The 27,650-nt window shown below is 44.9% G+C and overlaps 1 long non-coding RNA gene across 1 annotated transcript; it reads left to right on the top strand.

Annotated features, from left to right (window-relative positions):
- The first annotated feature begins 7,881 nt into the window (after positions 1-7,881).
- Positions 7,882-18,238, top strand: LOC135910390 (uncharacterized). The gene is made up of 2 exons (XR_010567040.2): positions 7,882-7,932; positions 18,053-18,238. It is a non-coding gene; the product is annotated as an uncharacterized lncRNA (long non-coding RNA).
- The last annotated feature ends 9,412 nt before the right edge of the window (positions 18,239-27,650 follow it).

Genomic DNA, 27,650 nt, shown 5'->3' with positions numbered 1-27,650 from the left:
ACCGATTCCGTGGCCACTGGCATCGGTGCGCGCCTCTGTAGGGGCTGAAGTAGCGAAGTGTCCTAAAATCGGTGGGGTGGTGAGCGTGGTGGTAAGGCGTGAAAAGGCGGTGGCCTGGGAGGGTCCCCATGAAAAGTGCACACTTTTCTTCAGGAGATTTGTGAGAGGGCGTGCTATGGCGGGAAAATCTTTAACAAAGCGGTGGAAGTAAGAGCAAAGGCCCACGAAACTTCGGACATCTTTTGTGAACCGTGGAACAGGGAACTCTTTCACGGCGCGAAGTTTCTCTGGATCCGGTCGGATGCCAGTCGCACTGACATGTCCAAGAGCAGTCATCTCACGGTGGCTGAAGTTACATTTCTTGGAGTTGAGCTGTAGACCGGCCTTGCGAAAAACGGCAAGAACAGCTGAATGGCGCTGAATGTGTGTGCTGAATGAGGGCGAGAACCATCATCTAGGTAGCACAGACAAACATCGTCTAGGTAGAACAGACAAGCCGACCACTTGAATCCTTGGAGTAAGGAGTCCATCATAAGCTCAAAGCTAACTGGAGCGTTGCATAGCCCAAAATGCATAATTTTTAAGTGGTAAAGACCATCAGGCGTTTTCAAGGCGATCTTTTCACGAACGAGATCATCGACAGTGATTTGCCAATATCCCGACCACAAGTCGATAGACGAAAAATACTGTGCCCCGTATAGGCAATCAAGGCCGTCATCAATAGTGGGTAGGAGGTAGACGACATTCTTCGGGATGCGGTTGAGGGGGCGGTAATCGACGCAGAATCTCCATGAGCCGTCCTTCTTTTTGACCAGCTCGACAGGGGACGTCCAGGGACTTGACGATGGCTCAATGATGCCTTTAGCTAGTATCTTGTCTACTTCCGTTTTGATGACGAGACGCTCTGACGCTGAGACTCGGTATGGTCGCCTATGGATGGGCGGCGCCTGTATAGATACGATGTTTGACAAGTGACGTCTGGCCTAAGGATCAGTTCTTCAAGTCGAGTATATCGTTGTAGGAAAGCAATAGACTGCACAGCTCTTCAGTCTCCGTAGGAGTGAGATTCGGGGCAATCATTTTCCCAATGTCGTTGTCAGTACAGTTGTCAGAGCGGAAAGGCTCACAGGAAGCGTCGATGGAAAAAGTCTCAACCGAACCAACTTCTAAAGCACTGATTGTAGCCAGGGCGATATCTTTAGGCAGAATTTGCTTAGTGAGCCCGAAGTTCACCACATGGAGATACGTGCGATTGTCTGTAACCTTCAGGATTGTATGTGGCACAGTAACGTTGTGGGTGAGAACGACGGCAGTTATGGAAGCCGAGACGACGATGGAGTGAAATGACACAGGACGAGCGCTGTTCTTGTTCCCGCTGTTCCCATTATGAATATATACCAACTCGCCCAAATTCCCGCTTTCGTCTAGCAAGGCTGGAAAGTACAAAGAAAAGTAAATGTGGCGCAGTCTTGCAAGGCTGGAGCTTAAGTATGCTGGGTCATAATTCACATTAACCAGGACAGTTCGCCTGCTTGTCCACGCATAAAAATAGCAATGTTTCCTTTGGCAACACTACACAGTGAATTGTACTTGACTGTAGTAGCCTCCCGTGCCTGATTTAGAAAGAAAATATCCATTATCTACATTCCTTACATCATAGTTTCCGCTGTCCAACAAAGAGGAGTAGTCTTCTGTATAAGGGCACTTAATTTCAAGAATGGAGTCTGTGCCAACAAGTCCATCTGGGCTTGGAGATGGGTACGGTTCAGTTTGCGACACCACAGTTCCTAGTCTTGCCACTTTTAGGCCAGTTTCTTGCTCAAATGCCTCCCTGGCTAGAGTTTCACACTGTGTACCATGCATAGTTGCCCTGTTACCTCTGTAGCTAGATCTCAGTATGGAAACAAGTGCTCTTTCTGGGAAAGTTTCCTTGTGCTTAGGTATCTTTGACGTGACTGAGGCTGTCATTATGATCTTTCTACTGCCTTCCCATACACTGCCGCGTTGCTCCACTGGTCCTTTTGCCAGTCTAACCTGTGCATATAGAGGTGTGTCTACATACTTTTTATTGACATCAGTACAGCACTGGCAGCTGTCAGGTCCAGCACCACTATGAAAGCCATGAGACAGGACACTACGGGGTTCAAGTATTTCATCTGTAGTCTTCGCAGCTGTAAATTTAGCGTTAAGTTTAAAATTACACCCGGTACAAATGCAAGACATATAAAAGGAACTATGTCAAAGCTTTTCACAAGCGAACTATGGTCCCTAAACTTCTGAAACTGAGGATCATGTAGCCTCGAGGCACGTTTCTCAGTGTAGATTCACCTTCCTTACCTGAAGTCTATGTCTTGTATTTCTCCTGGAACTACATTCTGCTTTGTGCCCAGGTTTCATTCAGCGCTCTTATCTGTACGCTCCGTGCCAGTCAAACCAATTCTGATGGCAAACTCTATCTTCCAAAGTAGAGCTCGTGAAAAAAAAATGTGTTCCAACTCGTACTTCATAGGATAAACTCCTTAAAAATTGTTGCACTACTGAGGCTTGCCAAAATACACGTTACTTTTAGTTACTAGAGACATTGCACCATCGTATTCGACTGGACATGGCATAAGCGAACATTTATTCGTACTGCATAGGGCGTACCACTAACCCCTGCTGTGATAACTGTGGCAACATAACGACAATGGAGCACATATTACTAAAATGCCCCGCGTACCGCGACGACTGACAATCTTTTGAGCAACAAATGAACATGATTTTCAATGAACCGCTAACATTACCCAGCATCTTAGATCCAATACTCAGCCCTCTAAAACAACAGTGGGTATTGGATTTATTGCTCAAATACCTGTCATAAATTAGTATAATAGGAAAGCTTTAAGCAATCCCCATTTCACATTTACCTTCACTTACCCGCCATCTCACCTGTAAATATAAGTATCAGGTCCACTTGCGCATTTCATATTTATCTTTATTCTCTTTTTTCCCGCTTTCCTCTGCAATTTTTAATTCCATTCCCCTTCCCTATACAGAGTAGCATGCCAGCGGTTGTATAGGCGCCAGAAAAATACGTTTTTCTAACATTCTCTCTTTCTCACTTTTAGTTCACGTGGCATTTAAGCAAATGGTAGATTGTCGCATTTAGGTGCATAATTCACGGGGCAAAAGTGCATGGCTTTGTAATGCATAGGTTGGTAGCTGGTAGCATGTAAATAATTAGCATACCAATGAGGCTGTAAGCATGTGCTGCACCTGCCATGCAAGAGGAGTCCACTGTGACGACACTTCCACTGAGTTGAAGGCAGACCCAAGCTTTATGCGGGGGCGCACTTAACGCCTGAGACCTTTCGACTTCTCCTTTGACAAAACTCTCGTGTGTGGCCATGGCCTTGTACTCAAGCAAACAGCCTACATTGCCACTATTAACATAGGCTAGTGCTTTTGAGGGCATTTACTTTTTCATGGTCAGAAGCTTTTGTCTTCAAAAGGTAGTAAATGATATTGTATTCCTGTACAGGAGGCCAGAGCTTCATGTCTTCGCTCCAGTCTCTGATTTCATGAAATTCAGGCGGACACGAAGCACCTGCGCCGAATATATAGGATTGACGCATAAATAAACAGTACTTAAGCCAATGTCCTTAAGGACGCCGACGCCGATTTAAAATCTTCAAGCGCTAGTTCTAACAATGGCTAAATTATTAGTCTATGCTCGCATAGCACAGCTATAATCGCGAGGAATTCTGACATTCTGCACATTAACAGCACCCCACTGGCTAACAGTAGCGCAATTTAGAGTTTGCTGTCACAGGATTAGAATGTGACAGACAGCTTCTGAAAGGGATTGATATGAACGATACACTTTTATTGGAATTCCAAATCGCAGGTGATGCTCGGCGACTGCATGCTTTCAAAACATTTTAAATCAAAGGGGACCATTAAAAAAGGCCTTTGAAAAGTCACGGAGTGCACAAAACGAAAAGACCGGCATGAGCGAAGATAATGTTCCAGGAGAGCAGGCCCTCTCTCTGCAACGGCCCCTACTGTTCCCGCGGGGAAATCAATGATGCTGTTTTGTAGATAGAGTGCTGGAAGACGCATGAATGGTATAATCCGGCAGGACTCATGTAGCACGGGCGCCGCAAGCGCTAGACACTCTGTCCGATGTACCGCGCCCATGCGAGGAGAATAGGTGACGCCTACGAGGAATTTACCGCATGCTTCAGAGCACTTATGGAAGAAACACCGCTTTCCGTAAAACACATGACAAAGCGTACGCACAGGCAAAATTTTGCCGTGGGATGCATGTGAAAATATGGCCAGGCTTCGCTTGGTTAAGCCAAGAATGCGTTGCATATTTTGCGGTCTTTGTTTTGTTAAGGGCGAGGTATTGCTTGGCGGCACTCGATTTTCGCGTCACGCGCCGGCGCAACGCCCCTAGCGGGAGGAGCGGGAGTCAGGTGGTGGCTGCGGCCGCGCGCGACCGCCCGAGTTAGGGCCCAGCTTTTCCTTCGTGACGTCACGCGCCGGCGCAGCGCCCCCAGCGGGAGGAGCGGGAGTCAGGTGGTGGCAGCGGCCGCGCGCTACCGCGCGAGTTGGGGCCCAGCTTTTCCTCCGGCTGCCGTGACGTCACGTCACGTGGTTGGTGGCTCCCGGGCCGCGCCCAAGGGCTGAACTGAGTGATTGCAATATGCAACGCATAAAAGTACACTTTTCATAAAGCGTTATCGCGCAACCTTTAATAATATAAGGCACCGACATAGTGAAGTATATTCATTCACAGGTTACGTGCCTATAATGCGGAGATATTACAGCTCACACGTGCTCTAGCATATAGCGCGCGGTTTGTAACAATGTAATTGCACACTTTCCCGTTGTATTCGCTTCTGAAGTCTGCACAGCACTCAGTGTGGCCATTGCAGACTTGCATGGTGTCTTGAAGTTTGATTGAATCAAGACAGCGAAAATGACAGGTTAGCAAAATCTCGAAACACGCTTCCGCCTAGCTAAAAAGCCCATGTTTCGTTTTTGCGCCGGGTCGCATCTCCCGGCGTGGCAGCCCAGGCCTGCTACTTTGCGACGCTTGGGCTAGATGGTGCGACCGGCGCTCATCAATATGACGGTGCGCTTTGAATCAATGCTGTTCTAGTGTATAGTTCAACACTATGCTTCTTTTCCATTGAATTTATCCAATTTTTATCTTCCGCGCCTTTAATCTGTCGTTTAATGCTCTGTCTTTCTCCGTCCTCGTGTTTGGCATACTTGCTGGTTAGCTTGCCAGATTTTTTTTTTCGCCATTGTAAGTCAATGCTCTTTTTATATAGGCATTTAAATAGCTTAGCTGCCCACATCTTACTGTCCAATTTTCCCAGGAATTTTCCGTATAGGATTTTAGTCTGACCTTCCCGGGCTTCCAACGATGTCCAGCCCATATCCTCCTGTACTGCCTCGTTTGTGGTTTTTCCGTGGGCACCCAGTGCTAATCTTCCAACTGCCTTATGATTTACTTCCAGTCTTGTCTCAACTTCTGCCCTTAAGCTCCGGACCACATTCCCGAAAGTAAGCCCCAGCACCATTATTCCTTTCCAAATACCTCTATAGTACTTCATACCTGTTGTATCCCCAAAATGCCTTATGTTTCATTATCCCGGCATCTCTTCGCCCTTTTGCTCTGAGAGACTGTTCGTGCTTTTCCGTGTACATCTGCCCTTTGTTTATCCATACCTCGAGATATTTGTATTCTGCCACCCGGGGTATTTCATGGCCTTGTATTGTAAGCTCCTTATCAGTTGTATAGTTGAAAAACATCCCACCGGACTTAGCTGCGCTAAAACTGAAACCTAGACTGCTTCCTTTGTCTCCACAATAATTAAACAGAGCTTGCAAATTTCCTTGGCTATCTGCTTGCATTACAATATCATCCGCATACATTAAACCCAGTAGACGTTGCTCAACAACCTTTCCGCCTCATCTGTACCAGAGATTATACCCTTGATTGCTTCCTTGTTGCCTTCTTTCCATACTTACTTATTTATTTATTTAGAAATACTGTCAACCCTCAGTTGAGGGTCATAACAGGGAGGGATGTTACATATACGTTCGTACAATGCAGCCAGATACAAAAGAAATAAGCACATGCACTGCAGTGTCCTATGGATACAATACAATATAGGATATACAGACTATAAGACATGTATTCAAATGTTCAACCAGCTGCCGCACGCACACAAACAGAAAGAAAGGAAAAGGAGAAAAAAAAGAAAAGAAAAAGACATTACAATATTCACATGGTACAGTTTCAGTAAAGAACCTTGATTGCATTTGTAAACAATGCAGTATCAGAACTGCAAACAATTTCTGCAGGCAGCTTGTTCCACAGCTCTATTGACTCTGGGAAGAACGAACAACGAAAGGCATTAGTTCGGGACAAGTACGGTTGAATAGCTTCACTATGATTTAAGCGGGAGCTCAGTCTGCCTGGAGGTTTTAAATACAAGTCTTTATTAATTTTTACTTCACGTGAATTATTTGAAATAACGTTTTTACTCTCTGCTTCTTGCACCGATCTTCCAATAATTCAAGACCGCAAGACTTTAACATCGCCGAAACTGAGTCTGTCCTATATTTTGAACAAATAAAGCGCGCCGCCCGGCGTTGCACCTTCCCTACTTCGGCCCACATTACCGTTTGATGGGGCGCCCATGCTACTAACGCATATTCTAGGGATGGTCGAATAAGAGATCTGTAAGCCAGCCGTTTAACATCTTTTGCTGCCGTCCCCAGTTTTGCCCTTAAAAAACACAATTTCTTCTGTGCCGCAGGGCACACTCTTTCTACTTGATTGTGCCATTTTAAATCGTTCGAAATGGAGACACCAAGATATTTGAAACAAGGAACATTAACTTGATTGTAGCCTTGAATATCGTACTGAAAAGTAAAGATATTCTTTTTGCAATAATATGCGTGTATGTGGTCTTATCAAAATTAATTCGCATTTCCCACTTGTCACACCAACTCCCAAACGCCTGAAGGTTTCGGTTGAGCTTAATCTGATCGTCTAAACAAGATACCGGCGCAAATATCAAGCAGTCATCTGCAAAGAGTTTTATCTTAGCAGAACTATCTAAAGTGGTTGCTACATCATTGATGTAAAGCAGAAAACGTGTTGGCCCTAATACGGACCCCTGTGATACTCCTGAGTATACATCTACAAAACCAGACTTGGAACCATCAACGCGAACTGCCTGCTTGCGGGTACGTAAATAATCTTCAATTTACATGGTTCAATACATGGTTTGTACAGTTTAAAAAGTAATTTATGACGGGGAACCTTATCAAAGGCTTTGACAAAATCAACGCATATAACATCCATTTGTTCACGGTTGTCCATAGCTTTGGAAAAATGATGTAATGTCTCAATGAGCTGTGTCACTGTGGAAAGTCCCCGTCGGAACCCATGCTGGCATGCGCAAAGGAGGCCATTTGATTCTAGGAAGATAATTATATGTTTTACTATGACGTGTTCCGACGTGTTGAAGTGTTTTACTATGACGTGTTACTATGACGTGTGGGCTTGGTGGCACCATCCGAGACGCAATGCTCAAACCTTTGTTCGTCTTCATACAGGTGTTCGTGCAAGGGCAAGTACGCATCGGCGATGGCCTTCCGATACTGATTGAACATCTTCCTTCGACAACGTCATCAGTACCATGCCTACACGTGCCTTACGCTGCGCTGATTCCGCACGTTGTCAAGTCGACTGACTCACCACCCGAGGCATCATGGGAGGTGGACCGTCCCTTCTGCGCACCGGCGACGACGGCGACGATGTCGAGACAGTGTGAAACTGCGAGCCAACGGCGCGCCGACTTCAGTGGGCTTGGTGGCACCATCCGAGACGCAATGCTCAAACCTTTGTTCGTCTTCATACAGGTTGGTGATAAATGGTCCTTTTCTAAATGCTTGAGAACCAGCTCTGTTGGGTTAGTGGTGCTGCCAAGCCCCGGCTGTCTTTTCCGCTGTTGCTGTGAATCATTGCATGTTGTGCGTTTGCTATTACAACTGAGTGGAGATGTGGAGCAAAATCCGGGGCCTAAGATTGACGAAGTTCTTAAAGTGGTTACTGAAATTCAGGTCTCTCAAACGCTTCTTCAGACCGGGTTACTTAATGTGCAGACTAGGCTGGCAGAAATTGAAGGAGCACTCGCATCACTTAAACTATACCAGGAGAAGGTTGATAAGTGTGAAGTAGCGATTACGGCCGTACAGAAAGAAGTGTCACACATGGCCAAAAAACTGGATGATCTAGAAAATCGGAGCCGCCGCAATAACGTTGTCATCTTTGGTCTAAAGGAAGACAATGATGAAACTAATACATCCTTGGCAAAACATGTCACGGAGAGCATATTTAAAGAAAAGCTCGGGGTAGAGGTGCGATCACTCGAACGCATTCATCGCATTGGTAGAAAGACTAAGAACAAAGAACGACCAGTAATACTACGCTTGTATGACTTCTCTGAAAAAGCTGCCGTCCTTCGTAACTGTTTCAAACTGGAAACCAATACCATATCTATTTCTGAGGATTTTTCGCCAGCTGTTCGGGAAGTGCGAAAAAAATTGTGGCAGTCGTCGCAGGTTGATCGCGCGAAAAGTGAAAAGGTGAGCCTTCGGTTTGATAAAATTAACATTGGCAACAGCTGGTACGCGTGGGACAGCGAGAAAAATAGAAGAACTGTGATTAAGCGTACACACTTTGACGATGACGCTGTTCCGCCCGGAAATGATAAATGACCGCAAAACACAAGCCCCTTGACACTATTGTGCCTTAATGCACTTAGCATTGTGAACAAAAGAGAAAAATTAGAAGACATTGTCTTGTACTCCCCTGACATCTTGTTAATTACCGAAACCTGGCTGCACCCCGACATTCATGACTCTGAAGTAGCTCCAGTGGCTTATAGCCTCCTTCGCACAGACCGTGACGGTCGCGGTGGGGGCGTAGCCCTAGTAATAAAAAATAGCGTTTTATTTCACAAACACGAGGGCATACCTGGTCATGAAAGCATCTGGTGTACCGTTAACGTGTGCGGAATGTCTATTCTGATAGGTGGTGTGTACAGGCGTCCTAATGCTTCCGTCGAATACATGATGCAATTGCACGATTTCCTCCACACCAAAGTAAATGCCAGAACCAAGCTGATATTAACCAGCGATTTCAATCTGGCAGGAATAGACTAAGATAACCTAACGTTTGGGGCTAGGGAAAAGGAAAGCTGTGACCAACTGCTGAAAATAATGTTTAGCTTCTCATTATCGCAGCTAGTTAACCATCCAACAAGGCAGCAGGGAGGCGTCGCATCAGTGCTAGACCTGGCATTTGTCTCGAACACTTTCGAACCAGAAATTAGCATAGAAGATGGTATTTCTGGTCACAAAATGATTTTGTTGAACTTTTCTGGGCTGACATCACAGGCGGGTCACCAAGATCATCCTTACACTGATTTTAAAGATTATAGAAAAGCAGATGACGTCAGCATCATAGATTATTTAGAAACTGTGTTTCAGGATTTCACACTACTGCCTTCATATGATGTTAACGGATTGTGGGAGAAATTTAAGGGTGCCATAAAACATTGTGAAGAAAATTTTATCCCCACAATACGTAAACGAACAAATAGAAAAACACCCTGGATTACCCGCAGTATCATCCACTTGAAAAGAAAAGTGCAAAGGATGCGCAGGAAAAAACATAACCCAGGGGAAATCGCACATCTTTCGGCTGCGTTGAAGTTTGAATTAAAAAAGGCGAGAGATAAATTTTTCTCGAATACTCTGACGAACTTCATGCACAATCAGCCGCACAAATTCTGGCGCTATCTGTCAAAACCTGAAAACCCAATAGTACAAATTGAAATCGCAGGTGTTCCTACCCATGATGCACACACTATTGCTAACGCTTTTAATGCCCATTTCCAATCCGTGTTCACACGCTCTCCCCGTCCAAGTGATGTTTCGTTTGGATCTGATTCAGCGATGCCTGACGTAGCTATAGCTGAGCCAGGCATATTGAACCTGCTCTTGAACATTGACACAAAGAAAACGCCCGGCCCCGATAATATTTCCAATACGTTTCTAAAACGATTTGCTGCCCAACTGGCTCCGTTCTTGCACAGGATTTTTACGGCGTCTCTTCAAGCTGCTGCATTACCTTCAGACTGGCTCGTCGCAAAAGTAATCCCGATTCCCATAGGTTGCACATAGACACATACCGACCAATTTCTTTAACAAGCTGTTGTTGCAAATAATGGAGCACATTATTCACAAATCCATTACTAGTTACTTAGAAAACAATAACCTGATATACCCTAAACAGCATGGCTTCAGGAAGGGCCTTTCTACAGTGACACAGCTATTGGAAATTTCTCATGACTTTGCAGAGATAATTAATTCCGGACTACAAGGAGACGCCATATTCGTCGATATCTCCAAAGCCTTCGATCGCGTGCCTCACTGTGAACTGGTCGAAAAACTTAAACTTCTTGGGATTGCATCTAACACTGTTGCGTGGACAGCATCTTACCTCGCACTCAGATCCCAATATGTATCAGTAAACAATAATGAGTCAGAGAGTCTTGAAGTCTTTTCTGGTGTGCCACAGGGGTCCGTGCTGGGGCCATTGCTCTTTCTTGTGTATGTCAACGACATCCCATCATGTGTTGAGCCTAACGTAACCGTACGTCTTTTTGCAGATGATTGTGTTGTCTACACAACTGTTCGGTGTGTGGATGATCAAATTAAACTAAACACCTCACTAAACAGCATTGCCAATTGGTGTGATAGGTGGGGAATGAAGTTAAACATCAGTAAAACAGCATGCATCATTTTTACACACAAAAAGGTACCTAACATGTTCACTTACAACATAAGAGGCACGGCTATAATAAGATCAGATACTGTGAAATATTTGGGTGTGACATTCTCAAGCTCGCTCAAATGGGACACTCATATTGACATCACATGTGCAAAGGTATTTAAGCAGCTCAATTTCTTACGTCGGAAATTGGCAACAGCACCATCCGATGTCAAATTACCTGCGTATAAAACCCTCGTTCAGCCAATACTTGAGTATGCCAGCATTGTATGGTCCCCGCAGCAGTCTTACCTCATTGATAAACTTGATAGAATACAGCGCATGACACTTCGTTTCATTTATTCCAGATACTCTCCATACGACAGCGTCACTGCTTTACGTGAACAAGCACATATCCCGACTCTAATATCAGGACGGCGTATCGCTGCCTTGAAGTTTCTTTTCCTTCTTTATCACGGGCACATAAATATTGATAAAACAAAGTACAGTAGGCCACCCTTCCAACATTCAGAAAGAACAAATCACCGTAAGTGCATCGGGCAGTTTTCTGCGCGTTGCAACACATTTAAATATTCATTTTTTCCATCTGCATTTGAAGCCTGGAACCGTCTGCCGGAACCAATTGCACAGGTTGACTCCATCGAAGTATTTGCAACCAAGATACGTGCACTTTTTTATGATTAGGTCTGTTTCCGATTATGTACTGCTTCGCTACAACGTTGTGTTGCGCAACTGTGTTTTGGCCGTTTCCCGCCACATCTGAATTGTTTGTAGCTCTTACCACTTCCCTGTATTATATGCCTTGTACTAATTGCTTTGGTCTGTCATTTTGTTTGCGTGTTATATCTTTGAATTGTAATAATTGGCGTGTTTCATTGCCTTCTATTTTGACCAACAATGTTTCGTTGTTTTGATTGTGACCCACTCCTGTATGAGCCTGTAGAAGGCTTACAGTATTGCTAAATAAATAAATAAATAACCTTGCAGCAAACTGACGTAAGGGATACAGGACGGTAGTTATTCATTAGATTACGATTGCCACTTTTAAATATGGGGATAACTACAGCACAACGCCAGTCCTGTGGTACGGAATGGGTGCCTAATGATTTCCGAAAAATAATTACCAAATAAAATGATATCCACTCAGGCTACCTTTTCAAAAAGCCAGTAGGTATTCCGTCTGGCCCAGAACCCTTCTTGTCATCTAACTGTAGCAACTGCTGGAATACGCCCCTCTGAGTAATGTTGATAGCGTCCATGGAACTTTCTCTGAAAGATGCCCCATCATCTACTGGAAACGGTCGATCACTGCGCGTGAATACTGATTGGAAATATTTATTAATTCATCAGCGATAACACCTTTTTCTTCTAATAGAACATTTCCTACGGTCATTTGCTTTATTTTTTCCTTTCTGCGGTCTAAATAACGCCAAAATTTTTCTGGGGAAGTCCTAAGAAAATCACTTAGAGTGCAATTAAAAAATGTTTGCTTCGAACTGAGTAAAAAAGCCTTTATTCTATGACGTACTGCATGTATTTCCCTAGGATCTGCTTCTCCTTTGCGCAGCCTTTTTAATTTCCGTTTCGCGTGAACAATATCCCTAGTTATTCATGGGTTACTCCGCTTCGTTTTCTTGAGTCGGGTCGGAACAAACTGATCTATACAGACTTTAATAATCGCCTGAAAGCGCTGCCACAAATCTTCAACTCTTTCGACCTTGGAGACATTTTCAAATACTTTGAAACACTTTTCTAAATAATCTAGAGTGGACGTATCATCGGTCTTAGCATAGTCTTTGATTTCAACACGTACAGTAGGTTTTGTAGGTGGTGGCGTACAAGAAAGCACATTCAGCAAAATGATTTTGTGAGCGGAAATACTATCGATGACTGCCATTTCATAATCGCCTACTTTATGGGAAAGGGACACCAAGTCAAGCAATGACTGCGATTGGGATGTTAAACGTCTGTTTTCCTTCACTATTTGCCTTAAGTTATGAAAAAATGTGATATCCAATAATTTTTCGGCACTAGAAATTTCTGTGTTTCCAGGCAAAATAAGTTCCACATTGATATGTGGCAAGTTAAAATCATCAGTCATTATTAGCCTGGTGTTCCTGTTTACATGTGAGCAAAGAAACGTATTTAACATATCTAGTAAATCAGGTGAAGTAGTTGACGGCCTATAAACGACTCCTATGAGGTGCGACATGCCAGAAAACATGATTTTACACCACACCGATTCCGACATGTCACACATAACCGTACAGGCTGTCAGCGATGATTTAACAGTAATGGCCACACCACCACCACGAGAGTGCCGCTCCCACCTGAACATTGTAGCCAGGTTGGATAGCCAGGTGGGTTAATGTAGCCAGGTGGGATAATGCAGTCGCAAGAAATAGCACTGTTGAGCCATGTTTCTGTAATGCAAATGACGTGCGGTCGCTCAGATAGTAACAGACATTTTAATTCAGTAACCTTGTTAAGAATACTGCGGGCATTGAACGAACCGATTCTGAGCTATGCTGTATTTGAACTGCAGGAAGGCATGCCCTCCTTGTCATCGCGAGCTTCCCCTGGCACTTTGCGATTGCTATGGCGGCCCTTTTCACGGCGTTCATGGCAAATAATACGCTCGTTGCGACTGTGATCCCAGGCATATAGAGGGTCATCAATCTTAAGCTTATCATGAACCAGAGACACCTTTTGCTTGTTGTCCCTTTCTAGAATGGCAGATTCCCATAGTTTCTTTCTAACGTCTGCAGTTTCTTTTCCATAATCATTGCTGACGTGAACAGATTTTCCCTTAAGTTTCTTGCAATTCTTTAGAATGCTGTCCTTTTCCCTGCTGTCATAGAATTTCATTATGATAGGTCTATGTTTTTCTGGCTTCTTCCTTCCAATACGGTGAATTCTTTCTATTCTGGTGACATCGACACCGAGTTCTTTTTTTAAAATGTTATCTGCAACAGCTGCCCTCAGATCTGACTCTGTTTCGTTCGCCTTTTGCGGGACACCAAACACTAAAAGGTTGTTACGCCGCCCACGGTTTTCAAGCTCAACTAATTTTTTGGCCTGTTGCCTGACAGCATCCTCGAGCTTATCTATTGTGCTCATCTCCTGGATTACCACAAGGTAATCTGACAGCTTTTCTGTCCTTGCTGAGAGAACATCAATTTGTTCTCGAATTGAATTAAGTTTCCGGTCGGTTTATGCCTGGTTGTCTAGAATGGCCTTCAAATACTCTTCCGTCGGGGGCCCTGGATTCTCCTCAATATCTCCCGATGTCAACAACAGCAGCATCACTGACCAGCAGTGAACCAAAATGGCGCGACATCTGCGAGGGCACGGCAGAACTACGAGAAATCTATCGTCACTGCGATAGGAAATAGAATCAGGCCATGAACCAACTTTCAAAACGAGCAGTAGCTTTTCAGCCATGCTGTTCCTCAGGCGTGTGCCGTGCCCTCTGAGGCCATGGGTGTCGAGGTGCTGCCTTTGTAGAAGTTCCGCCGATGATGTAATTCTCGAAAGAAGCTTGTCGACGAATCGGAAATCCGTCATGTCCCCCATGCGGCCACGTAGGAATGACGGGCCATGCGGCTTGCATGTTGTCGCATCCGATAGCATGTCGTTGTCGAGATGATACGGCAGACAGGATGGCAATCCATCCCAAGTGATCGCTGTACCCGAAAACCACGACGTGATCTGCAAAACGAGCAGTAGCTTTTCAGCCATGCTGTCCCTCAGGCGTGTGCCGTGCCCTCTCATATAAAGCATGACCAGCAGCGGTGATAGAAGACAACCTAGCCCTAATGGTTTGTGTACGTCGACAGTTGTCGCACTGCTAATTTCATTTTATGTTATTTCAACATTATTTTCTCGATATATTTCCTGTAGGAAATCAATTGCCTCATGACCGATACCATCAGCTTTTAATATTTAGCACAGGAGTTCCCTGTTCACCTTGTCGTATGCACCGCTTATGCCCAGGAAGGCTAAATACAGAGATTTTCTGCCTTAGCTATTTCCATGCACTAGGTAAGCACGAACAGGCCATCATCTAAGCGCCTACCACTTGTGAACCCGTTCTGAAGTTCTCCGAGTATTCTATTACATTCTACCCATGGACGGATGGATGGATACAACTTACTTGTACGTCCGGCAACGGTTAACGCGACCCAGGATCAGGTCTCCCACGGGGGAACGTGAAGGCCCTGCCTCAACGCGGCCTCACGGGCTTGCTGGACTGCCCACGTCTGGATTCCGAGGTCTCAGCTGCGCACAGCGGGGGCCGAGCGCGACGACAGGGTCTCCGAGTAACTGCCATCCCTCCTATAACTACATTGCACTCTCACAGCATGTGTTTGAGTATGGCTTGCCCTTCCTGGCGCAATTTGCACGTGTCCTCCTGATACTTATCTGGGAAGATACTTTTCAGACGGAATGGATTAAGGAAGGTGTCCGTCTGGAGTTGTCTCCAGGCGATGGCCTGCCTCCTGTTCCATTTGGGACTCGGCGGTGGCTATGTCTTTCTGGCGTTCAAATATGCATTGGTTATGTCATTGCATCTGGTAAGCCTGTCCCATTCAGCTCGAGAAGCGTTCGCTATCGTGCGAGAGGCGTTGCCCTGTTCGGCGCGGCGGGTCATGTCTCGCGCCATCCGGTACGTCGTCTCGTTTAGGTTCGGGAGTGCGTCGCCTTCCGTGGCGACGTGCGCGGGGAGCCATATCATCCTCGAGCTGGCGGTTTTGGATCTGCCTGCTTTAGCCAGATTGGACAGGGCTTCTTTGGAAATTCGGCCTTTGGCCTAATTATTTACTGCTTTTTGCGAGTCACTTAGCACGACTTCGCATTCCTGTTCTGTAAGAGCCAGCGCAATCGCTATTTCCTCCGCTATTTCCGAGTGTTTGATGTATACACTGCATGTGGTTCTGATTTCGGACTCTGCATCGACAAAGCGCGCGTTTCTCTCCCTGCCTAATGAGCGGAGCACAGCCTCCGCTCTTGCCTTTCTTCGACCTTGGTTCTAATCGGGGTGCACGGTTCTTGGGATGGTTACCACCGTAATGGTGTCACTGACTTTGGGGGGGATTTGCATTTTCTAGCCGTGCTGGTTGTGGTGCGTTATGCCGAGCGTGTTCACAATGTAGCTTCCCGTCCTGGTGGTCGACAGGCGTGCCAGCTGCAAGATGCGTTGTGCTTCGGCTATTTCTTCTAGGGTGTTGTATCCGCCCAGAGGAGCCAGGAGCTCGGTGCTCGTCGATTCCGCGAGGCCCAGGTCTTTCAGTGCATCTTTAATTTCACTGCCTTCATCGCCAGCCTACATATAACTGATGTTATCGTAATTAGTCAGAATGATTTCAAGTTCGTCTAATCGCCTTTTCCTTTATAAATCAAATGTATTTTACTACGTTTCCAGCTCTGCTCAATTTTGTTATTTTTTCTGACTGCCTCCAATGCTTTTACCAGGGTTTTCTTGCTTCTTTGGCCAAGTTCGTTAAGTAACTTGAATGTAATTTCATCTGACCCTGCGGACGTGCACTTTGGAACATTCGTTTCCACCTTTTTCATTTAAGATTACTCAGTTCTAAGCTGTTTTCTGTTTTGCTAAGCTGTGTTGGTCCATCGATTGGGGTGATTACCCTATCGTCTTTCCTAAATGACTGAGCTATTACTGAATGAATCTAGTAATTGAACTAATGAAAAATCAACTGAACTAATAGTAGTAACTGAGCCAATGTAACTGAACTAATGATAAATTCGACATCGCCTGCCACCTGCTGGCCACCTGGTTAGCTTAGGTGGTGAAGCGGCTGCCCCAAAAAGGCGGTCGTCCGGGGTTCGACTCCCGCACCAGGACGAATTTTTCTTCAACTGCGAAGCTTTTATTTCCAGGAACCCGCATGGGTTTCCTTCGTAGCACATAGTTACGTTTGACTGGATGCCTCATTTTTTTGGCATTAAATACTTCTCTCCGCCTTGCGAGTTTCCGCAGAACTATTACGTCAAACGCTTGCCTTTATTTATGAGTTGTTGATAAATGTGACTTCGCCTGCCATCTGCTGGCTACCCGGTTAGATCAAATAGTGGAGCGGCTGCCGGGAAAGGCGGTGGTGACCGGGTTCGAGTCCCGGAACAGCACAAATTTACCTTCAACTGTGAAGATTTCATTCGAGGAACCCGTATGCCTTTTACTTTGTAGCAATTGGTTACGTTTGGCTGGAAGCCTCATTTTATTTATTAAATTCTGCTCTTCACCATGCGAATTTCCGCAGAACTGTTTCGTGAAACTCTTGCCATTCCTTCTGAGTTTTTGATAAATTTCACTTCAACTGCCATCTGCTGACTGCGTGGTTAGCTCACATGGTGGAGCGGCTGCACCGGTGATCGCGTTCGTGTCCTGGACGAGCACAAATTTTCCTTTAACTGCGAAGGTTGTTTTTCAAGAACCCGGATGGCTTTCCTTCGTAGCACATAGTACCGTTTAGCAGGATGCCGAACTTTTTCTTTATTGTATACTGCTCACCACCTTCCCAGTTTCCGCAGAACCATTACGTCAAACTCTTGCGGTTGCTTCTGAGTGGTTGATAAATTGGATTTCGCCTGTCATCTGCTGGTTGCGTGGTTACCACAGATGGTGAGATGGCTGCCCCGTTTAGGCGGTTGTCTCGGGTTGGAACTTTGGACAAGGACGAATTTTTCTTGACCTGCAAAACTTTCCTTTCGAAGACCCCGTATTGGTTTTTTTTTGTGACACTTAGCTACGTTTGGCTGGATGCCTCATCTTCGTCTGTATAAAATGTTGCTTTCCACCTTGCAAGTTTTCGTAGAACTATTACGTTAAACGTTTGCCTTTGATTATGAGTCGTTGATAAATGTCACTTCACCTTCCATCCACTGTGCGCTTCATTAGCTAGCTCAGTAGGGGGAGCAGATGGCCCGCAAAGGCGTTTGTCACCGGGTTCGACTCCCGGAGCAGCAGGAAATTTTTTTTACCTGGGAAGCATTCTTTCGAGGAACCCGTATGGCTTTATTTGTGGCGCTTAGTTATGTTTGGCTGGATGCGTGATTTTTTATTTATAAATACTGCTCTCCACCTTGCAGGTTTGACTCTTGACTTTGCTTCTGAGTTGTTGATAATCCTACTTCGTCTTCCATCTGCTGGCTGCCTGGTAGGCCCAATGGTGGACCGGTAGCCCAGGAAAGGTGGTGGTGATTGGGTTCGAGTCCCGGACAAGGAGGAATATTTCATCGACTTTGAAGCTTTTCTTTCGAGGAGCCCGTATAGATGTCCTTCGTAGCTTGGTTATATTTGAATGGATTCCTCATTTGTTTTTGTAATAAATACTGCTCTCCACCTTGCGAGTTTCCGCAGAACCATTACATGAACCTCTTGCATTTGCTTCTGAGTTGTTATTAATTTCGACTTCGCCTGCCATGTGATTGCTGCCATATTATCTCTGATGGTGAAGCGGCTGGCCTTGAAAGGCAGTGGTCATCAGGTTCCAGTCCCGGACAAGCAACAATTTTCCTTTGTAGCACTTATAAACGATTGGCTGCATGTCCATTTTTCCATAACAAATACCGCTCTTCACTTTGCGAGTTTCCGCAGAACTAGTACGCTTTGCTTCTGAGTAGTTGATAAATTTGATTTAGGCTGCCATCTGCTGGCTGCATGGTTGCCACAAATGGTGGAGTGGTGGCCCCGGAATAGCGGTTGTCCCGGATTCGCATTTCTGAACAAGTCGAATTTTTCTTCAGCTGTGACGCATTTCTTTCGAGAAACTCTTTTTTGTTTTCCTTGTGGCAATTAGTTACTTTGTCTGGATGGTTCATTTTTTCTTTATTAAATACTTCTCTCCACCTTGCGAGTTTCCGTAGAAGTATTACGTCAAACTCGAGCCTTTTGTTCGGAGTTGTGGATAAATTCTACTTCGCCTACCATCTGCTGGCTGCGTGGTTATCTCAAATGTTGGAGCGGCTGCCGCGGAAAGGCGGCGGTCACCGGGTTGTTGTCTCGGACCAGCACGAATTTCCCTTCAACTGCGAAGCTTTTCTTTCGAGGAACCCTTATGGCATTCCTTTGTTCGACTTAATTACGTTTAGCTGGATGAATCAAATTTTATTTATTAAATACTGATCTCCACCTTGCGAGTTTACGCGGAACTATTACGTCAATCTCTTGCCTTTGCTTCTGAGTTGTTGATAAATTCGACTTCGGCTGCCATTTGCTGGCTGCGTCGTGAGCTCCAATGGTGGGTCCGCTGCCACGGGAAGGCGCTGGTCACCGGGTTGGAGTCGCGGACCAGCACGAATATACTTTCAGCGGCGAAGCTTTTCTTTCGAGGAGCCCGTATGGATTTCCTTTGCTGCACTTAGTTACGTTTGGCTGGATGCTTCATTCATTCTTTAATGAATATTGCTCTCCACCTTGCGAGTTTCCGCAGAACTAGTATGTCAAACTCTTGTCTTTGCTACTGAGTTGTTGATAAATGTTTTCTCGCCTGCCATCATCTGGCCGCCTGGTTACCTGGAATGGTGGAGCGACTGCCCAGGAATAGCGGTTGTCCCTGGGCTTTTGCCCAGGGACAACCGGGTTTGCATTTGGGACCAGGGAGAATTTTTCTTCAACTGTGAACGCATTTCTTCCGAGGAAGTCGTATGTGTATTTTCTTTGTTGCACTGAGTTACGTTTGGCTGGATGATTCATTTTTTATTCATTAAAACTTCTCTATACCTTGCGAGTTTTCGCAGACTTAATACGTCAAACTCTTGCATTTGTTTCTGAGGTGATAAATTCGACTTCACCTGCCATCTGCTGGCCACTTCGTTAGCTCAAACGGTTGGCCGAATAGTCGGTGGTCACTGGGTTCAAGTCTCGTATTAGCATGAATATTTCTTCAACTGCGCAGATTTTCTTTCGCGTAACCCGTATGGGTTTCCTTTGTACCACTTAGTAACGTTTGGCGCTATGTCTCATTTTGTCTGTATTACAAACTGCTCTCCACCATGCCAGTTTCCACAGAACCGTTACGTCCAACTCTTGCCTTTACTTCTGAGTTGATGATAAATTCTTTTTAGCCTGCCAGGCGGGGGTCATCCAAGGCTGTGGATGACCACCACGTTTCCAGGGCACCCGCTTCACCATTCGAGCTAACCACGCAGCCAGCAGATGGCAGGCGAAGTTGAATTTATAAACAACTCAGAAGCAAAGGCAAGAGTTTGACGTTCTAGCTCTGCGGAAACTCGCAAGGTGGAGAGTAGTATCTAATATAGAAAAAAATTAGGCATCCAGCCAAATTTACGTGCCGCAAAGGGAATCCATATGGTTTCCTCGAATGAAAAGCCTCGCAGTTTAGGAAAACCTCATGCTGATCTGGGACTCGATACGGATGACCACCGCCTTTTCGTGGCAGCCGCTCCACCATTTGAGCTAACCACGCAGCCAGCAGATGGCCCCCGAAGTCAAATTTTCATGCAATCAGAAGCAAAGGCAAGAATTTGACGTATTAGTTCTAAGGAAACTCGCAAAGTGGAGAGCAGTATTTATTAAAGATTGAATAAGGCATTGAGCCAAACGTAACTAATTGCTACAAAGGAAATCCATGAGTGTTGTTTGAAAGAAATGCTTCATCGTTGAAGAAAAATTTGTCCTGGTGCGAAATGCGAAACCGGGACAACCACTATTCCAGGGCAGCCGCTCCACCATTTGAGGTAACCAGGCGGCCAGCAGATGGCAGGGGAAGTGGAATATCTCAACAACTGAGACGCAAAACAAAAGTTGGACGTAATAATTCTTCGGAAACTCACAAGGTGGACATCAGTATTATTTAAAGAAAAAATGACGCATCCAGCCAAATGAAACCAAGTTCTCAAAAGAAAACCCATACCGTTTCCTCGAAAGAAAAGCTTCGCAGTTGAGAGAATTCGTGCTGGTCCGGACTCGAACCTGGGCACAACCACCTTTCCGCGGCAGCTGCTGCAGCATCTTAGCTAAAAATGCAGTTAGCAGATGGCCGATGAAGTCGAATTTATCAACAACTCAAAAGCAAAAGCAAGAGTTTGACGTAATAGTTCTGCCGAAACCCGGAAAATTGGTACAGATAAGTAATAAAGGGAGAATGAGGCATACACCCAAACGTAGATGAACACCGCAAAGGAAACTCATACGGCTTCCTCGAAAAAAAAAGCTTCGCAATTGAAGAAAAATTTGTGCTCTTCCGGAAGTCGAACCCGGTGACCGTCGCCTTACCGAAGCCGGCGCTCCACCATCTGAGCTAACCAGGCAGCCAGCAGATGGCAGGGGAAGGCGAATATCTCAACAACTCAGGAGCAAAACAAAAGTTTGACGTAATAATTCTCCGAAAACTGACAAGGTGGACATCAGTATTCATTCAAGAAAAAATGAGGCATTCAGCCAAATGTAATCAAGTGCTACAAAGGAAGGCCTTACTGTTTCCTCGAAAGAAAAACTTCGCAGTTGAAAGAGAATTCGTGCTGCTCCGGACTCTAACTTGGTGACCACCACCTTTCCGGGACAGCCACTCCAGCATCTGAGCTAAAAAGGCAGCTAGCAGACGGCCGTTGAAGTCGAATTGATCAACAACTCAGAAGTAAAGGCAAGAGTTTGACGTAATACGTCTGCAGAAGCTCGCAAGGTGGAGAGCAGTATTCAATAAAGGAAAAATGAGGCATCCAGCCAAACCTAAGTAAGTGCTACAAAGGAAAGCCTTACGGTTTCATCGAAAGAAAATCTTTGTAGTTGAAAAGAATTTGTGCTGGTCCGGACTCGAACCTGTGGACCATCACCTTTCCGGGGCAGCCACTCCAGCATCTGAGCTAAAAAGGCAGCTAGCAGTTGGTCGATGAAGTCGAATTTATGAACAACTAAAAAGCAAAAGAAAGAGTATGACCTAATAGTTCTGCGCAAACCCGGAAAATGGGGACAAATGATTAATAAAGGGAAAATGAGACATACACCCAAGTGTAGATAAACACCAGAAAGGAAACCCATACGGCTTCATCGAAAAGGCAGCTTCGCAATCGAAGAAAAAGTTGTGCTGGGGTGCTATGCAGGATGCGCCGAGTTTGGCGAAACTCGGGATCTTCACGAGCTCTGGCGACACCCCAAGATGAAAGCACGAATGGTACCGAGACACAGTTTATCTTTCGACAAGCTTCCAGTTTCATTGGTTTATCTAAATTCACTCTGGCTGGCTATCATTCCTTGGGTGTTGCCTTCTGGGCGGTCGACAAACTGGGGCTCACGTGATCATACCGTCGGTGCATGGTCGTGCCTTCTTTCACTTGTTTGTCGTTCCACCGAATGCATTACATGCACAAGCGAGTTATAAAACAAACGCATTTAGTACGATATTATTAGTTAGTTTGACGTGGTTTGGAAGCGTTTTAAAGCTTACAACATGTACACTGAAAGTGCATTAGACTAATTTGTAATTTAGTACGCGTCGCATTATACCACGAGGGAACGCTGTGGTGGCGTCATCACATCGATTCACCGGGCGAGCATGGCGGCTAAGCATCGGAGGCGCCCAGTGTAAACAAACTCGTACAACGAGCTTGCAGTGCGCGACGTAGTGCTCAGGATCGACGATGACCACTATTTCTTGGATATTTCTGTTCCACCGTGAGCAATCTCTCCGTGCACCCCAAAAGACTGCCAATAGCTTCTGCAATTTTACAGATCGCAACGCGCACCTACTGTTAACGGCGCAGTGCTGAAGAAACAACTTGTCCGGTGCTGCTTCTGCGAGTGCGCCGAGTTCCTCCACTCTGCGTGACTGCGAGCGTCACGAATATTACATAGTGTGTGCAAAAGGAAGACGGCCTATATAGCTACGATGCGACAAGGAGGTGGTACCGATGATGGATCTCGCTACCAACACAGTGAAGGAGACATCGACAAGCTGCAGATAAGTATGTTTCTACTGTTTCATATTTAGCATAAAAAGAGTGCACGGATTAAGTCACTTTCGTAGTAACGAACTGAATGCCCAGCAGTTTAAAGAAGGCAGTGAGAACCAATGAACGTTCGTGCTCTGACATGCAAGTGGGCCTGCGAAAATATGGAAAAGATGAAGGTGACCTTCACTAACTTGGTGAGATAACAGAAATTCATGAGTGACATTAAGGGGACAGGGTAGGTCCTATTCTAGCCATGCATTTTAGGCTATGTTTGTGACCCTTTTTCTCATGATCTGCTGGGGTTAGAACAATAATCTTGGTGGCATTGTAATCAGCAATGTTAGGTAGTTTTACTGAACCAGGATTATTTGTTTTTAGAGATTAGATTTTTTGTTTTCATTTTTTTACTGGACCCACCAAATTTTAGAGCCAAAATCTGCAGTAAATAGCCTGTAAACAAAAATCCCCTACAAGAATATTTAAAATCCTGGTTCAGTAGACTTACTGTAATGTTTGCTGAATATCTGGAAAATTTTGTCGCCCTAGCGCTTGTAGTTTCTGAAAAAAAGGGTCAAATGCAGCAAAATTTGGTGTTTTGAGATAATTGGCTTTGAAGTGGAAGAAAGAGCTTTATAGCAATATAGGACTATAGAAACAAATTCTGGCGCATTTTTTCAATAGCCACCAGCCAGGTAGTCCCCTCCATCATCAACACTTCTTTTCTGAGCTAGCTGCCTAGTTTTCCCGGCCTGCTTAGTTACCAGTCGTGCAGACCTCTCTGCAAAGTACACTCGCCGCCGGTCAACTTCGCGCAACCACTGGACTGTGAACCGTCCTGGAGAAACTCCAAATGACCTCAAAATGTCGGCTCGAGCATTGCTGCGGTCATTAAAAGTTAGCACAGCATCCATTGTCACTATTTTCGGCGCCTTGAGGCCAAGAAAGACATTGTTCGGAGCGCGCTCCCATACAACCTTGTTGAACGCCTCATTCGCGTTCTGAGTTTTTCCATGGAAACATTTCTGGAGAAGCTCAGGCTTTGAGAGCTGCTGAAACACCAGCGTTCCGTTTCCAGCGTTCCGCCGAGCGCGAAAGCTTCGATGCAGACGCGCACGTGGTGGCCGTGGTGCCCACTCCTGGATTGTGTTGCAGACAATTGGGGTCATTGGAGATCAACTTATGCCGGTTTCCGTGGAAGAGACGTTTTTTTAAAGCACTTCTTTGGCTTCGTCATTGCATTACCGCTAAATAACCAGCAACAAAGTATAAATAAATTCGATTGTCCGCGAAAACACGCCAAAGCACGCGCAAAACGCCCCGCGTTGCGAGTAATCCAGCTGCGTCTTAGGATTCGTTTGACTAAGCGAAATATGCTAGCTATGTTTTCACTGTTGCCAAATGAGTGACAGCCATTCCGCTAAACGTGAAAAAAAAATAGGCGGTGAACAATTTTTTTTTTTCAGTTTAGGAGAGGCAAAGTTCCCGAGCATGTGGGAAAGGGGGCGTGGCTGGATGCTGCCTAGGTTTCGAAAAATGTTGATTTTGAGGTAAATATTTCGCGTAGGCGCAAATGAAACACTGGGCCATGTTAAGGAAAGAATAGAGATTTTAAATTACACAAAAACAAAAAGTCGATTTTTTTCGGAAAATTTGCCTACCCTGTCCCCTTAAGCCCGCAAAATTTATGGAAGAGTATCTTTATCCAGGCGAAATATCAATAGCAGGTACTGATATAAAGCAGGAAACTTGTACAAAAATTTCATGGGTTGAACAGCACGTTCATGGGTTGAACAGCAGAAGGCATTACCGAATCGTGATCGCCACGTTACCGATATCCTTGAAAAAAAGTCTAGAATCATTGCATTCTACCGGTTATGCAATATGAGACATAAACCTGGAGGTTAACAAAGAAACTTCATATGTCAAGGACTGTGCAGAAAGCGAAGTAACAAAAATTGTTGGAAATAGCATTAAGGCAGGAAGACAGTGGCGTAGTAAACTGTGGCAACTGGTATGCTAGTTGAGATTAAGAAAAAAAAAAGGAATCGGCAGGCAGGCCATGCACTTATTCGAGCACTTGTTGCCCATTTATAACAGGTGATTACATAAGCTTGACAGAATGGATGTCAAGGAGAGAGAATTACAGCTGAGGATGGTAGAAAATTGCATAATGGGACAAAAATATAATGTTTGTAGGCGTAGGATGCAATCAGCTCGTATAAGACAGGATTGTAGGGAGAGGCATTTGTTTTGCAGCGAACAAAAATAGGTGTGTGGTGCTGACAGTAGAGACTTGTGAAGGTGTGGGGCCACCTCAGCTGCTGGCACACTAATCAACATGACAATTGGCTCTGAAAAAGAAAACCCCAGTTATGAGAAATAAAGCAACGTTGTCCCAACGCATTGTTTTATTATGCATACTACACTAGAGGCTTCCACAGTTAAGGGCACTTAGTACTAATAGTGCAACGAGCATTTGTCTTTGTAAATAATTGTTTGTATGCGGCTGATTCATTCCAATACACTTTTTTGCAGCAAAAGATTCTGCTGCTGGAGGCACTGAACCGCCTGGTGTCAGTAGGCGAGCACCAGGCACGTGCTCTTGAGAGTGTGGCAGAGGTCCAGAGGGCTGCTCTGCAACAGTAGTATCGGTGCCCTCACTGTTCTCCTGTCGAGAACACAGAAGGCACCTTATAAAGGAACTTTCAGTTTAATATTTTGTTTATTATTGAAGAACATGAATAAAATTATTGCAGTAAACATTGTGCTGTGCATATTAGGAGACTTGCAACATGCACTTCATGTCACTTCAAAATAGGCAAAAACGTAAGCCAACCTGTGCCACTCTTGGACCATGTAAATAAAAAATACACTAATGCAGCATACACGTCATTGTGCTGTTTGTTCTTTTTATGTGGAAGAATACAGTGCGTGTTGATTAGCCACAAGATGAACGGTGTGTGTAATTCACTATGAAGACAAGAAACAGCAGGAGCTTAATAATGCTGTCACCTACAGACTGTGCATATGACTGCAACACTCCCCGATTCAAATGTGCCATTACATGCATGCTCGAAACCACATATTCTTTAACATTGTCTTATAATTGCATGTACTATATTTCACACATCTTTGGCGCTTGCACAGCACACTCTGATGTATCCATTTCATGGGCCAAATAATTGTACACTTTGTCCTTTTGTGTCTTATGAAAGCAGCATCCTTTACAGTCGGATAAAACTTCAGAAGACAGGAGAGGCCCCGCCCAGATGACCAAAGCGCAGCAGCCGATTGCCTCCACGTCTGAAGAAATAGTCCCTCTTCAACGAGCAGGTTGGAGAGGGACTATCTGTCCGGCGGCACGATGTCAGTCTAGAGTGCGTGCCCATTGGTGCAGGCTTGAGTTCACCTGCCCCAAAGTGCAGATTCCGCAGCCTCCTAAAGTTGTATCCGACTATAGAAACACGTAATGCCTTGCACCAGTTGTATAGACTTCTGCAACTTGATTGCACACAATGATTAGGAGCAGAAATCTATAAAGGCATCCAAGCAAAGCTGGCTGGCCGCACTTCCATTATTAGGGGCTGTAAAAAGGTCTCGCCAAATATTCCCATGACGTCCTTGAAAAAGAGGTGGTGTTTGGCACTTCTTTAGTATAAAACAGATTACAGTGAATGTTGTGTAGCATGTCAAAACAAACTGAGCTTGGTTATCTGCACAGAATGTAATGGGAGGTTGTGTTTCACATAGGAAACAAACTGCTATGTCCAGTACAATTTCGAGCCCGGTATGGCACCTATTATGTCAACAGTGCCTACATACAAACTACACTTTTCACAAGCCATTGATTTCACCATTATTTTTGTATGATGGTTCTTTCAATCAGTGCTTGTATTACATGAGCAGGTGGATTTGAAAGCAAAGCTTTGTTTGCAAACCTTCCGACTTCCATAATTGTGTGGCAATGATGCCCAATGCTCTATTTGACGTTGGATCGCACAATAATTCAAGGGCACACAAAGTAGAGTAACACACACAGCAAAGCATTCTGCTGTGTGTATTTCTCTTCTTTGTGTCCCGTCGAATTGTTGTGCAATTAAACTTCAAGCTTCTATACCAATACACCGTCTTCAACATCACCAATGCTCTAGTTATTAGGCCACAAGGGTGCAAATTTTTATATATTCCCAACACAAATTAGCTCTCTAGAAAACCACAAATGTTAAATTTTGCAGCACAGGTGTATGTATGCACGTGCCATATTCTGTACCACTAAACTCACAGGAATCAAAGGGGCAAGCATTAACCAGCCTTGCTGCTGCTGTTACCATTATCACCATGACACCAATGGAAAGACAGTGCCACGTTTCAGTAAAGGGAGTGCTGGAGGGAAAGGTGTGACAGCGAGGGCTTACAATGAAAATAACGGTTACGAGACATGTTCATTGCCAATATATGCTGCATGTCACTCAGCCTACTCTGGCATTGCGGCAAGCATTTACTCGTTTGAGCATATCACGTTTTGTGTAATCATTGCTCTAAAGCTGTACAAATGGTCTATTTGCTCTGCAATTTTTATTTTTATCATGGCGGGTTGAAGACCTACTTTTCATAGGCATCTGCACCACATTTCTTCCGATATGTAATTCTGCCTTGGTGGTTCATGACATCTTCACGTACAGAGTTCTGCAGAGCATTGGATGTGCTTTGTTCTACTGCTTAAGAATTAGAGCCCCGTTATGAGACGAAAATATACAATTTATCCATCCAGAATAACGCCGCCCTCCCCCATAAAGAAGATATACTGAAACTCTGGCACATGCATCGACAATGAACAGAGCATACAATC

Source organism: Dermacentor albipictus, chromosome 4 (genome assembly GCF_038994185.2).
Source record: "Dermacentor albipictus isolate Rhodes 1998 colony chromosome 4, USDA_Dalb.pri_finalv2, whole genome shotgun sequence".
NCBI lineage: Eukaryota > Metazoa > Arthropoda > Arachnida > Ixodida > Ixodidae > Dermacentor > Dermacentor albipictus.
The sequence above is the reverse complement of the archived record's forward strand: the minus strand, read 5'-3'. Positions and strand labels throughout refer to the sequence as shown.